We start from the raw sequence: 14175 nt of genomic DNA on the forward strand, positions 1-14175 counted from the left end.
TCTGCAAGAGCACTGCAGCTAGTCCTTGCTAATTGAAAAACATCTAGAAACCAAAAATATAATAAAGAGACGTCAACATGGATTTCAAAAGGGAAGTGTTATGTATTAATGCTTGGGGGTCACCAGACATCAGAGGGCATCGGGGTCGGAGGTCATCAGGCTGTACACATGTAGCATGTGTGCTTGGTCACCTGTATATAAGATGGGTGTCTTTGTCATGTAGGCACTCTTGGGTTGGAATAAAGATGGATCAGGTTACACCTGAGTGAGTTTACAGTAACCAGAATCTTGAGTCATTACAATTGGCGACGTGGTAATTTACAAACTTTCGCATGCACAATGCCACTGTTGAAATCCTGGAGAGATTCGTGGAGGGTGAGGATTGGGCGGATTTTGTCGACCGCCTGGATCAGTACTTTGTGCCTACGCAGTTAAGCGCAGGGCAGGTCTCCTCACCGTTTGTGGACCGAAAATTTACGGCCTCATGAAGAATCTTCTCTCGCCTGTACATCCGGCGGAAAAAGGGTACGAGGAATTGTGTACGTTGGTGTAACCATTTGAAGCCAAGAGAGGGGATCATCATATCACGCTACCGTTTCTACACACATGTTCATGCTGAGGGCCAGGTCGTGTCGGGAATTGTCGCCGACCTGCGACGTCTTGCTGAGCCGTGTAAGTTCGGGAACATGCTGGAAGACATGCTGCGTGATATCTTTATGATAGGCATCAGCCATGATGCGATCCTCAGGAAGCTGTTGGCTGCAGAGACACTGGATTTGAAAAAGGCCATCGCGACTGCCCAGGCATGCATGACGACGGATGATAATTTGAGGCAGATATCATCGATGAGCCGGAGTTCCACGGCAAGTACTGTAAACAAGATGGCGTTGTCTTCAGGCAGAGCTGCTCACATGAAACCTGCTACTGTTCAGAGCCCGCCAACTGGTTCGATCCAGATTTCACCCTATTGGCGTTGTGGGGGTAATCATCGGCCTCATCAGTGTCGGTTTAGACAATACTCATGCGATGGATGTTCGAAAGTGGGGCATCTTCACAGGATGTGTCCACAATGGAGCAAGCGTGGTACGGCTCACCACATGGTTGATGAGGACCAGTTCAGTGATGGCCTGGATACACAACCCGAGGAGGAAGTGAATGGACTGTATTCATTCCTGAGCAAGAGTCAGCCGATAGTCGTTAATGTGAAGCTGAATGGCGTGCCTGCATCAATGGAGCTGGACACGGGTGTAAGCCAGTCGATAATGAGCCAAAGGATATTCGACAAGCTATGGGATACTAAGGCTGTGAAACCGAAGCTGAGTCCAGTCAATGCCAGGTTGCGTACTTACACTAAGGAACTCATACTGGTGCTCGGCAGTGCAGCAATCGAGGTGTAATATGACGATGTGGTTCACAAGCTACCATTAGGGATTGTCCCAGGTAATGGTCCAACGCTGTTAGGCAGGAATTGGCTTGAGAAAATCAAGCTGAACTGGAATGATGTCAAGATGTAGTCCTCGGTGGATGATACTTCATGTGCTCAAGTATTGAAAAAGCTTTCTTCTTTGTTTGAACCGGGCATTGGTAATTTTACAGAAGCCAAGGTGCAGATTCACCTGGACTCCAATGCAAGGCCTGTCTATCACAAAACTCAGTCTGTTCCGTACATGATGAGGGAGAAGGTTGAAATTGAGCTTGACAGACTCCAGTGTGAAGGGATCATATCACCGGTCGAGTTTAATGAGTAGGCTCGTCCCATTGTTCCTGTGTTGAAGAGTGATGGCACTGTCAGGATTTGTGGAGACTACAAGGTTACGATTAACTGATTTTCGAAACAGGATCAGTATCCGTTACCAAGGGCTGATGACCTGTTTTCCATGCTAGCTGGTGGAAAGTCGTTCACGAAACTAGATCTGACATCGACCTATATGACCCAAGAGCTTGTTGACACTTCGAAGAAACTCACCTGCATCAACACCCATAAAGGACTGTTCATTTACAACAGGTGTCCTTTTGGGATTCATTCAGCAGCAGCCATATTTCAGAGGAATATGGAGAGTTTACTGAAGTCCGTTCCTAGAACTGTCATGTTTCATCTGAACATCTGAACAATCTTGAAGAAGTCATACAGCGTCTGGACAAAGTGGGGATGAAACACTCGAAGTGTGTATTCATGGCAACTGAAGTCGAATTCCTGAGGCGGAAGATTGCTGCTGATGGCATCAGGCCCACTGATTCGAAAACTGAGGCCATCAAAAATGCACCCAGCCCTCAGAATGTGATGGAGCTTCGTTCGTTCCTTGGGCTACTCAACTACTTTGCTCATTTCTTATCCAGATTGAGCACTTTACTAGAGCCACTGCATGTGTTACGAAGAAAAGGCGACAACTGGGTCTGGGGTGCGTCTCAAGATACAGTCTTTGAGAAAGCCAAGACTCTGCTATGTTCATACAAGTTGCTTGTTCATTATGATCCGTGTAAGCATCTTGTATTGGCCTGTGATGCTTCATCATACGAGGTTGGCTGCATACACCAACAAACAAATGAATTGGGCAAGCTACAACCTGTTGCGTATGCTTCGAGAAGTCTGTCGAAAGCAGAAAGAGCTTACAGTATGGTAGAGAAAGAAGCTTTGGCCTGTGTGTATAGGGTAAAAAAAATGCACAGTACCTGGTTGGTCTTCGTTTTGAACTAGAAACGGATCACAAGCCACTCATTTCATTGTTTGCGGAAAACAAAGTTATTAATACCAATGCATCGTCCCGCATTCAAAGGTGGGTGCTGACATTGTTTGCTTATGATTACGTCATCCATCATAGACCTGGGATTTAGAATTGTGCCGATGCACTGAGTCATCTGCCCTTACCCACAACTGAGATGGAGACGCCTCAACCTGCAGATCTACTGTTAGTAATGGATGCTTTTGAGAGTGAAGGAACTCCCGTCACTGTACAACAAGTTAGGATCTGGACCAGCCATGACCCTATTTTATCGGTTGTGAAACGGTGTGTACTCAGTGGTAATTGGTCTGCCATACCTATGGAGATGCGTGAGGAGACCAAACCTCACAACCGTCGCAAAGATGAGCTGTCCATTCAGTCAGACTGTCTACTGTGGGGTAATCATGCCGAAGAAAGGTAGAAAAAAATTTGTACGTGAACTTCATAGCACTCATCCTAGTATTGTCATGATGAAGTCCATTGCGAGATCTCATGTATGGTAGCCTGGAATTGACACTGATCTTGAATCATGCATGCATCAATGCAATATTTGCATGCAGCTAAGTAAAGTACCAGCGGAATCTCTGCTAAGTTTTTGGTCGTGGCCATCCAAACCATGGTTAAGGATCCACATTGATTTTGCGGCTCCGAGGAAAGATGTCTTATGTCATAGTAGATGCATATTCTAAGTGGATAGAGTGTATTATGTCATTCAACACATCTACAGCTACCTGGGCAGGACTGCAAACAATTTCTTAGGGGGAGTGTTTGCTAGTGCTGTTGGGGAGGATTTGAACTAATAGGGCATGGGGGTGGGAACCTATGCAGGGAGACAGAGGGAAGTAAAATGGGGTCAGAAGCAAAAGGTATAAAGGAGAAAAGTAAAAGTGGAGGGCAGAAAAATCAAAGGCAAAAATCAAAAAGGACCACATTACAACATAATTCTAAAAGGACAAAGAATGTTAAAAAAACAATAAAGGTACAGCAGTTAACATGGGCGACTTTAATCTACATTTTGATTGGGCTAACCAAATTGGTAGCAATATGGTGGAGGAGGATTTCCTGGAGTATAATAGGGATGGTTTTCTGGACCAATATGTCGAGGAACCAACTAGAGGGCAGGCCATCCTAGACTGGGTGATGTGTAATGAGAAAGGACTAATTAGCAATCTTGTTGTGCAAGGCCCCTTGGGGAAGAGTGACCATAATATGGTAGAATTCCTTATTAAGATGGGGAGTGACACAGTTAATTCAGAGACTAGGGTCCTGAACTTAAGGAAAGGTAACTTCGATGGTATGAAATGTGAATTGGCTCGAATAGACTGGTGAATGATACTGAAAGGGTTGACAGTAGATAGGCAATTGTAAATATTTAAAGATCACATGGATGAACTTCAACAATTATACATCCCTGTCTGGAGTAAAAATAAAATGGGAAAGGTAGCTCAACCGTGGCTAACAAGGGAAATTAGGGATAGTGTTAAATCCAAGGAAGAGGCATATAAATTGGCCAGAAAAAGCAGCAAACCTGAGGACTGGGAGAACTTTAGAATTCAGCAGAGAAGGACAAAGGAGGGGGAAAATAGAGTATGAGAGGAAGCTTGCTGGGAACATAAACACTGACTGCAAAAGCTTCTATAGATATGTGAAGAGAAAAAGATTAGTGAAGACAAATGTAGTCCCTTGCAGTTAGATTCAGGAACAAAGAAATGGCAGACCAGTTGAACAAATACTTTGGTTCTGTTTTCATGAAGGAAGACACAAATAACCTTCCGGAAATACTAAGGGACCAAGGTCGAGTGAGAAAGAGGAACTGAAGGATATCCTTATTAGGCAGGAAATTGTATTAGGGAAATTGATGGGATTGAAGGCTGATAAATCCCCAGGGCCTTCACTGCATCCTAGAGTATTTAAGGAAGTGGCCCTAGAAATAGTGGATGCATTGGTGATCATTTTCCAACAGTCTATCGACTCTGGATCAGTTCCTATGGACTGGAGGGTAGCTAATGTAACATCAGTTTTTAAAAAAGGAGGGAGAGAGAAAACGGGTAATTATAGACTGGTTAGCCTGACATCAGTAGTGGGGAAAATGTTGGAATCAATTATTAAAGATGAAATAACAGCGCATTTGGAAAGCAGTGACAGGATCGGTCCAAGTCAACATGGATTTTTGAAAGGGAAATCATGCTTGACAAATCTTTTTGTAAGGGGTTTTCAGGGAGTGTTGTTGTGCCTTGGGTGTCTCTCTCTGGGCTTCTGCCCTCACAGCTTATGCCTGGCCTGTGAGGTACCCTGAGTGCTGCAAGAGCACTCCTGGAGAGACTGTGTCCACAGCTTATGAAGGGGGTTTTGAGACTTGTGCGTCCCCACAGCTTATGCCTAGCCTGTGAGGCACCTGTGAGTGTCAAACATTCCTAACCCCTTCTTCCCTAGCCTGTGACACACAGTTGAGCATTTTCGAGGCGCTCCTAGCTTCCCTTACAATGTTCTGACATAAGACTCACGATCAGGAGATGTAATACAATAGAACTGAGACAAGGTGATTCCAAGAGGAACTTAGGATTCTAATTTATTTGACAAGGTGTATCTCAACAAACAGCAATACACCAACAAAACAATCCCCCTAAATCCCACTAAACGGACACAACGAAAATCTTTACACAAGTTTAGCAGTACAATGCCCAACCTCCCACCTTTCCTGGCCTAACTGAGTTGGAAGTTCTGGGGACCAGAGGTTATACTCACTACTGTGCCTTCTGCAGTCTAGTGGTTTGTTTCTTCTATCTTCGGTGTCTTCGGACACTGGTTTTCCTTCAGTGTCGAGAGTCTTGCTGGTTGTTGGATGACGAGGGCAAGGAACCACCCACACTACATCAAAAACCCCTTTTTATAGCCAGATTATATAGCCAGATAGTCCGCCTCTCCTGCTGAAATCGATTATTCCCATTGGTGAGCTTTGTGATTTTGAAAAATGCAGCAGTTTTAGATTATTGCGGGTTTTTCCCACTGATGTTAACCTACTCAAAGTTTGAGTGGGTGTTGATTGCATTGGCCTCCTGTAGCCATTGTGTAGGCCCTTGGTTTGTTTTGGGTTCCCTAGTTTTCTGAAGATCTGCATAATTTCGTTCCATAGTGTAAACATGGGGAAGACAATAGTCCAATAATGGCTGTGAGTCAGTCCCACAGTTTGAGCAAGTGCTCTCCCATTGGCTTGAAAGCCCCATGCTTCGGGCTGACTCTGTCTCACCATTGGCCCTCCGGTGTCCTCCCCCGTCCAATCACTGCTCTGCCACGGTCAAACTGTATCGGTTTCAATTCACAGCACAGACTGATCCCACAGCCCTTTTCCTTCTGGGTAAAATGAGGGGGTTTTCATCCTCCCCTACATTTTGGAATTTTTTGAGGATGTAACTGGTAGAGTGGACATGGGAGAACTCGTGGATGTGGCGTATTTGGACTTTCAAAAGGCTTTTGACAATGTCCCACACAAGAGATTGGTGTGCAAAGTTAAAGCACATAGTATTGTGGGTAATGTACTGACATGGATAGAGAACTGGTTGGCAGACAATAAGCAGGTAGTTGGGATAAATGGGTCCTTTTCAGAATGGCAGGGAGTGACTAGTGGAGTGCTGCAGGGCTCAGTGCTGGAATCCAAGCTGTTTACAATATACATCAATGATTTAGATGAAGGAATTGAGTGTAATATCTCCAAGTTTGCAGACGACATTAAACTGGCTGGCGGTGTGAACTGTGAGGAGGATGCTAAGAGGCTTCAAGGTGACTTGGACAGGTTAGGTGAGTGGGCAAATGCATGGCAGATGCAGTATAATGTGGATAAATGTGAGGTTATCCACTTTGGTGACAAAAACACGAAGGCAGAATATTATCTGAATGGCGGCAGATTAGGAAAAGGGAAGGTGCAACTCGACCTGGGTGTCATGGTACATCAGTCATTGAAAGTTGGCATGCAGGTACAGCAGGCGGTGAAGAAGGCAAATGGTATGTTAACCTTCATAGCTAGAGGATTTAAGTATAGGAGCAGGGAGGTCATACTGCAGTTGTACAGGGCCTTGGTGAGGCCTCACCTGGAATATTGTGTTCAGTTTTGGTCTCCTAATCTGAGCAACGGCATTCTTGCTATTGAGGAAGTGCAGCAAAGGTTCACCAGACTGATTCCTGGGATGGCTGGACTGACATATGAGAAGAGACTGGATCGACTGGGTCTTTATTCACTGGAGTTTAGAAGGATGAGAGGGGATCTCATAGAAACATATAAAATTCTGACGGGACTGAACAGGTTAGATGCAGGAAGAATGTTCCCAATATTGGGGAAGTCCAGAACCAGGGGACACAGTCTAAGGATAAGGGGTAAACCATTTAGGACTGCGATGAGGAGAAACTTCTTCACTCAGAGTTGTTAACCTGTGGAATTCTCTACCGCAGAGAGTTGTTGATGCCAGTTCATTGGATATAGTCAAGAGAGAGTTAGATATGGCCCTTGCGGTAAAGGGATCAAGGGTATGGAGAGAAAGGGGTACTGAGATGAATGATCAGCCATGATCTTATTGAATGGTGGTGCAGGCTTGAAGCGCTGAATGGCCTACTCCTGCACCTATTTTCTATGTTTCTATGTTTTGTATCAAGTTTGCGACTTATAGTTTGCCTGACATTGTTGTGAGCGACAACGGATTTTGCTTCACAGGTCTTGAGTTCCAGGAGCTCATGAAACCCAATGGCATTATACATGTGAGATCAGCTCCATTCAAGCCTGCTTCTAATGGTCAGGCAAAGCGTGCAATTCAAACAATCAAGCAAAGTATGAAACGTGTAACTCAGGGCTCACTGCAGAGACAGTTGTCATGTATATTGCTCAGTTACAGGTCAAGACCTCATACTCTTACTGGGGTTCCTCTGCTGAACTACTGATGAGAAATCTCAAGACCAGGCTTTCTCTTGTTCATCCTGATTTGAATAATCGTGTTGAAAACAGACCTCAAAGTCAGCAATGGTGTCATGATCATGTTACTGTGTCACATGACATCTCTGTCAATGATCCGGTTTATGTACTGAACTATGGTCAAGGTCCAAAGTGGATCGCCGGCACTGTAACAGCCAAAGAGGGTAACAGAGTGTTTATTTCCATGCTCAAGAATGGGCAAACATGCAGAAAACACCTTGACCAGATTAAACTGCGGCATACGGATGAACTGGAACTGAGTGAGGAAGATGCAGTCAGTGACCAACCAACCATTGTTCACTCATCAAAGGAATTTGCTGACATTTGTTAAGCGAATGGGCTAAGGTTTGGCAGATGGAATGCAATGTCGGAAAATGTGAGGTCATCCACCTTGGGAAAAAAAAACAGTAAAAGGGAATATTATTTGAATGGGGAGAAATCACACCATACTGCAGTGCAGAGGGACCTGGGGATCCTTGTGCATGAATCCCAAAAAGTTAGTTTGCAAGTGCAGCAGGTAATCAGGAAGGCGAATGGAATGTTGGCCTTCATTGCGAGAGGGATGGAGTACAAAAGCAGGGAGGTCCTGCTGCAACTGTACAGGGTATTGGTGAGGCGCACCTGGAGTACTGCGTGCAATTTTGGTCACCTTACTTAAGGAAGGATATACTAAATTTGGAGGGGGTACAGAGAAGATTCACTAGGCTGATTCCGGAGATGAGGGGGTTACCTTATGATGATAGATTGAGTAGACTGGGTCTTTACTCGTTGGAGTTCAGAGGATGAGGGGTGATCTTATAGAAACTTTTAAAATAATGAATGGGATAGACAGGATAGAGGAAGAGAGGTTGTTTCCACTGGTTGGGGAGACTAGAACTAGGGGGCACAGCCTCAAAATACGGGGGAGCCAATTTAAAACCGAGTTGAGAAGGAATTTCTTCTCCCAGAGGGTTGTGAATCTGTGGAATTCTCTGCCCAAGGAAGCAGTTGAGGCTAGCTCATTGAATATATTCAAATCACAGATCGATAGATTTTTAACCAATAAGGGAATTAAGGGTTACGGGGAGCGGGCGGGTAAGTGGAGCTGAGTCCACGGCCAGATCAGCCGTGATCTTGTTGGGTGGCGGAGCAGGCTCGAGGGGCTAGATGGCCTATTCCTGTTCCTAATTCTTATGTTCTTATGTTCTTATTAATGTTGGGGAAGTCCAGAACCAGGGATTTGAGTACAGGGGCAGGGAGGTGTTGCTACAGTTGTACAGGGCATTGGTGAGGCCACACCTGGAGTATTGTGTACAGTTTTGGTCTCCTAACCTGAGGAAGGACATTCTTGCTATTGAGGGAGTGCAGCGAAGGTTCACCAGACTGATTCCCGGGATGGTGGGACTGACCTATCAAGAAAGACTGGATCAACTGGGCTTGTATTCACTGGAGTTCAGAAGAATGAGAGGGGACCTCATACAAACATTTAAAATTCTGACGGGGTTAGACAGGTTAGATGCAGGAAGAATGTTCCCAATGTTGGGGAAGTCCAGAACCAGAGGTCACAGTCTAAGGATAAGGGGTAAGCCAGTTAGGACCAAGATAAGGAGAAACTTCTTCACCCAGAGAGTGGTGAACCTGTGGAATTCTCTACCACAGAAAGTTGTTGAGGCCAATTCACTAAATATATTCAAAAAGGAGTTCGGATGTAGTCCTTACTACTCGGGGGATCAAGGAGTATGGCGAGAAAGCAGGAAGGGGGTACTGAAGTTGCATGTTCAGCCATGAACTCATTGAATGGCGGTGCAGGCTCGAAGGGCCGAATGGCCTACTCCTGCACCTATTTTCTATGTTTCTGTTACTGACTCTGAACCTTCAGTCTCTCATGTGGTCATGACCACTCCCATCAGATTGGCTACTCAGCCCTCAGTCTCAATGGACTCAGAACCCTCGCTCAGAGCCAAAGTTGAACTGAGACGGTCGGAGCAGCGTCGGTGAGGCGAGCGTGGGGAGGCCTATAAAGGCCCAATGCCGGCGGGAGGTGGCAGTTGGAGCAACGTAGGTGAGGCGAGCGTGGGGAGGCCTATAAAGGCCCAATGCCGGCGGGAGACGGCAGTTGGAGCAGCGTAGGTGAGGCGAGCGTGGGGAGGCCTATAAAGGCCCAATGCCGGCGGGAGACGGCAGTTGGAGCAGCGTAGGTGAGGCGAGCGTGGGGAGGCCTATAAAGGCCCAATGCCGGCGGGAGACGGCAGTTGGAGCAACGTCGGTGAGGCGAGCGTGGGGAGGCCTATAAAGGCCCAACGTCGGCGGGAGACGGCAGTTGGAGCAGCGTAGGTGAGGCGAGCGTGGGGAGGTCTATAAAGGCCCAATGTCGGCAGGAGGCGGCAGTTGGAGCAACGTCGGTGAGGCGAGCGTGGGGAGGCCTATAAAGACCCAACGTCGGCGGGAGGCATGCTGGTGTAGTTGCAGCAGGGTGAGAAGGCAAAAAAGAAGTAGCAAGAAATTGAAAGGTGACATCACAGCCAAGGGGGTAAGTGATTGGCTGGTGATTGGTGAGTACTTTTTTTTTTCTTTTCTTTATCAGTAAGTAACCTTTCGCATTGTTGTTGCCAAATTAAGTTTATCTAGGGGTTAATTCATGGCAAGAGAGCTCCGACATGTATTATGCTCTTCCTGTACTATGTGGGAAGTCAGGGGCACTTCTGGTGTCCCTGACGATTATGTGTGCGGGAAGTGTATCCGCCTCCAGCTCATGACAGACCGCATTGTGGCCCTGGAGCTGCGGGTGGATGAAGTCTGGAGCATCCACGATGCTGAGAATGACGTGAATAGCACGTTTAGTGAGTTCGTCTTACCGCAGTTAAAGGGTACACAGCCAGATAGTAAATGGGTGACCAGCAGGAAGAGCAGTGCAAGGAAGGTAGTGCAGGGGTCCCCTGCGGTCATCCCCCTGCAAAACAGATACACCGCTTTGGGTACTGTTGATGGGGATGACTCATCAGGGGGGAGCAGCAGCAGCCAGGTTCATGGCACCGTGGCTGGCTCTGCTGCACAGGAGGGCAGGAAAAAGAGTGGGAGAGCTATAATGATAATGGATTCAATTGTAAGAGGAATAGATAGGCGTTTCTGCGGCTGCAACCGAGACTCCAGGATGATATGTTGCCTCCCTGGTGCAAAGGTCAAGGATGTCTCGGAGCAGGTGCAGGACATTCTGAAAAGGGAGGGTGAACAGCCAGTTGTCGTGGTGCATATAGGTATCAACGATATAGGTAAAAAATGGGATGAGGTCCTACGAGATGAATTTAGGGATGTAGGAGCTAAATTAAAATGTAGGACCTCAAAGTAATCTCAGGATTGCTACCAGTGGCATGTGCTAGTCAGAGTAGAAATCGCAGGATAGCTCAGATGAATACGTGGTTTGAGGAGTGGTGCAAGAGATCAGGGTTCAAATTCCTGGGACACTGGAACTGGTTCTGGGGGAGGTGGGACCAGTACAAACCAGACGGTATGCACCTGGGCAGGACCGGAATCAATATCCTAGGGGGAGTGTTTGCTAGTGCTGTTTGGGAGGAGTTAAACTAACATGGCAGGGGAATGGGAATCTATGCAGGGAGACAGAGGGAAATAAAATGGAAGCAGAAGCACAATATAGAAAGGAGAATATTAAAAGTGGAGGGCAGAGAAACCCAAGGCAAAAAACAAAAAGGGCCACATTACAGAAAAATTCTAAAGGGGCAAAGTGTGTTAAAAAGACAAGCCTGAAGGCTCTGTGCCTCAATGCGAGGAGTATTCGGAATAAGGTGGAAGAATTAACTGCGCAGACGCAGACAGCAATAACGGATATGATGTAATTGGCATCACGGAGACATGGCTCCAGGGTGACCAAGGCTGGTACCTCAACATCCAGGGGTATTCAACATTTAGGAAGGATAGGCAGAAAGGAAAAGGAGGCTGGGTGGCGTTGCTGGTTAAAGAGGAAATTAATGCAATAGCAAGGAGGGACATTAGCCTGGATGATGTGGAATCGGTATGGGTGGAGCTGCGGAATTCCAAAGGGCCGAAAACGTTAGTGGGAGTTGTGTACAGACCACCAAACAGTAGTAGTGAGGTTGGGGACAGCATCAAACAAGAAATAAGATGTGTGCAATAAGGCTACAGCAGTTATCATGGGCGAAGTTAATCTACATATTGATTGGGCTAACCAAACAGGTAGCAATGCGGTGGAGGAGAATTTCCTAGAGTTTATTAGGGATGGTTTTCTCGACCAATATATCGAGGAACCAATGAGAGAGCTGGCCATCCTAGACTGGATGATGTGTAATGAGAAGGGACTAATTAGCAATCTTGTTGTGCGAGGCCCCTTGGGGAAGAGTGACCATAATATAGTAGAATTCTTTATTAAGATGGAGAGTGACACAGTTAATTCGGAAACAAGGGTCCTGAACTTAAGGAAAGGTAACTTCGATGCTATGAGGCGTCAATTGGCGAGAATAGACTGGAAAAGGATACTTAAAGGGTTGACGGTGGATAAGCAATGGCAAACATTTAAAGATCACATGGATGAACTTCAGCAATCGTACATCCCTGTCTGGAGTAAAAATAAAACGGGGAAGGTGGCTCAACCATGGCTAACAAGGGAAATTAAGGATAGTGTTAAAGCCAAGGAAAAGGCATATAAATTGGCTAGAAAAAGCAACAAACCTGAGGACTGGGAGAAATTTAAAATTCAACAGAGGAGGACAAAGGGTTTAATTAAGAGGGGGAAAATAGAGTCCGAGGGGAAGCTTGCAGGGAACATAAAAACTTACTGCAAAAGCTTCTATAAATATGTGAAGAGAAAAAGATTAGTGAAGACAAACATAGGTCCCTTGCAGTCAGATTCAGGTGAATTTGTAATGGGGAACAAAGAAATCGCAGACCAATTGAACAAATACCATGTGTCTTTATGAAGGAAGACACAAATAACCTTCCGAATGCAGTAGGGGACAGTGGGTCAAGTGAGAAGGAGGAACTGAAGGATATCCTTATTAGGTGGGAAATTGTGTTAGGGAAATTGACGGGATTGAAGGCCAATAAATCCCCAGGGCCTGATAGTCTGCATCCCAGAGTACTTAAGGAAGTGGCCCTAGAAATAGTGTATGCATTGGTGATCATTTTCCAACAGTCTATCGACTCTGGATCAGTTCCTATGGACTGGAAGGTAGCTAATGTAATACCAATTTTTAAAAAAGGAGGGAGAGAGAAAACGGGTAATTATAGACCGGTTAGCCTGACATCAATAGTGGGGAAAATGTTGGAATCAGTCATTAAGAATGAAATAGCAGTGCATTTGGAAAGCAGTGACAGGATCGGACCAAGTCAGCATGGATTTATGAAAGGGAAATCATGCTTGACGAATCTTCTGGAATTTTTTGAGGATGTAACTAGCAGAGTGGACATGGGAGAACCAGTGGATGTGGTGTATTTTGACTTTCAAAAGGCTTTTGACAATGTCCCACACAAGAGATTGGTGTGCAAAATCAAAGCGGATGGTATTGGGGGTAATGTTCTGATGTGGATAGAGAACTGGTTGGCAGACAGGCAGCAGAGAGTCGGGATAAAGGGGTCCTTTTCAGAATGGCAGGCAGTGACTAGTGGAGTGCCGCAGGGCTCAGTGCTGGGACTCCAGCTCTTTACAATATACATGAACGATTTAGATGAAGGAATTGATTGTAATATCTCCAAGTTTGTGGATGACACTAAACTGGGTGGCAATGTGAGTTGTGAGGAGGACGCTAAGAGGCTACAGGGTGACTTGGACAGGTTAGGTGAGTGGGCAAATGCATGGCAGATGCAGTATAATGTGGATAAATGTGAGGTTATCCATTTTAGGGGCAAAAACAAGAAGGCAGAATATTATCTGAATGGCGACAGATTAGGAAAAGGGACATGCATCGAGATCTGGGTGTCATGGTTCATCTGTCACTGAAAGTTGGCATGCCGGTACAGCAGGCGGTGAAGAAGGTAAATGGTATATTGGCCTTCATAGCTAGGGGATTTGAGTATAGGAGCAGGGAGGTCTTACTGCAGTTGTAGGGCCTTAGTGAGGCCTCACCTTGAATATTGTGTTCAGTTTTGGTCTCCTAATCTGAGGAAAGACGTTCTTGCTATTGAGGGAGTTGCAGCGAAGGTTCACCAGATTGATTACAGGGAGAGCTGAACTGTCATATGAGGAGTGACTGGATCAACTGGGCCTTTGTTCACTGGCGTTTAGAAGGATGAGAGGGGATCTCATAGAAACGTATAAGATTCTGATGGGACTGGACCGGTTAAATGCAGGAAGAATGTTCCCGATGCTGGGGAAGTCCAGAACCAGGGGACATAATCTAAGGATAAGGGGTAGGCCATTTAGGACTGAGATGAGGAGAAATTTCTTCACTCAGAGAGTTGTTAACCTGTGGAATTCCCTGCCACAGAGAGTTGTTGATGCCAGTTCATTGGATATATTCAAGAGGGAGTTAGATATGGCCCTTACGGCTT

Source organism: Pristiophorus japonicus, chromosome 3, assembly GCF_044704955.1.
Source record: "Pristiophorus japonicus isolate sPriJap1 chromosome 3, sPriJap1.hap1, whole genome shotgun sequence".
NCBI classification, from domain to species: Eukaryota; Metazoa; Chordata; class Chondrichthyes; family Pristiophoridae; genus Pristiophorus; species Pristiophorus japonicus.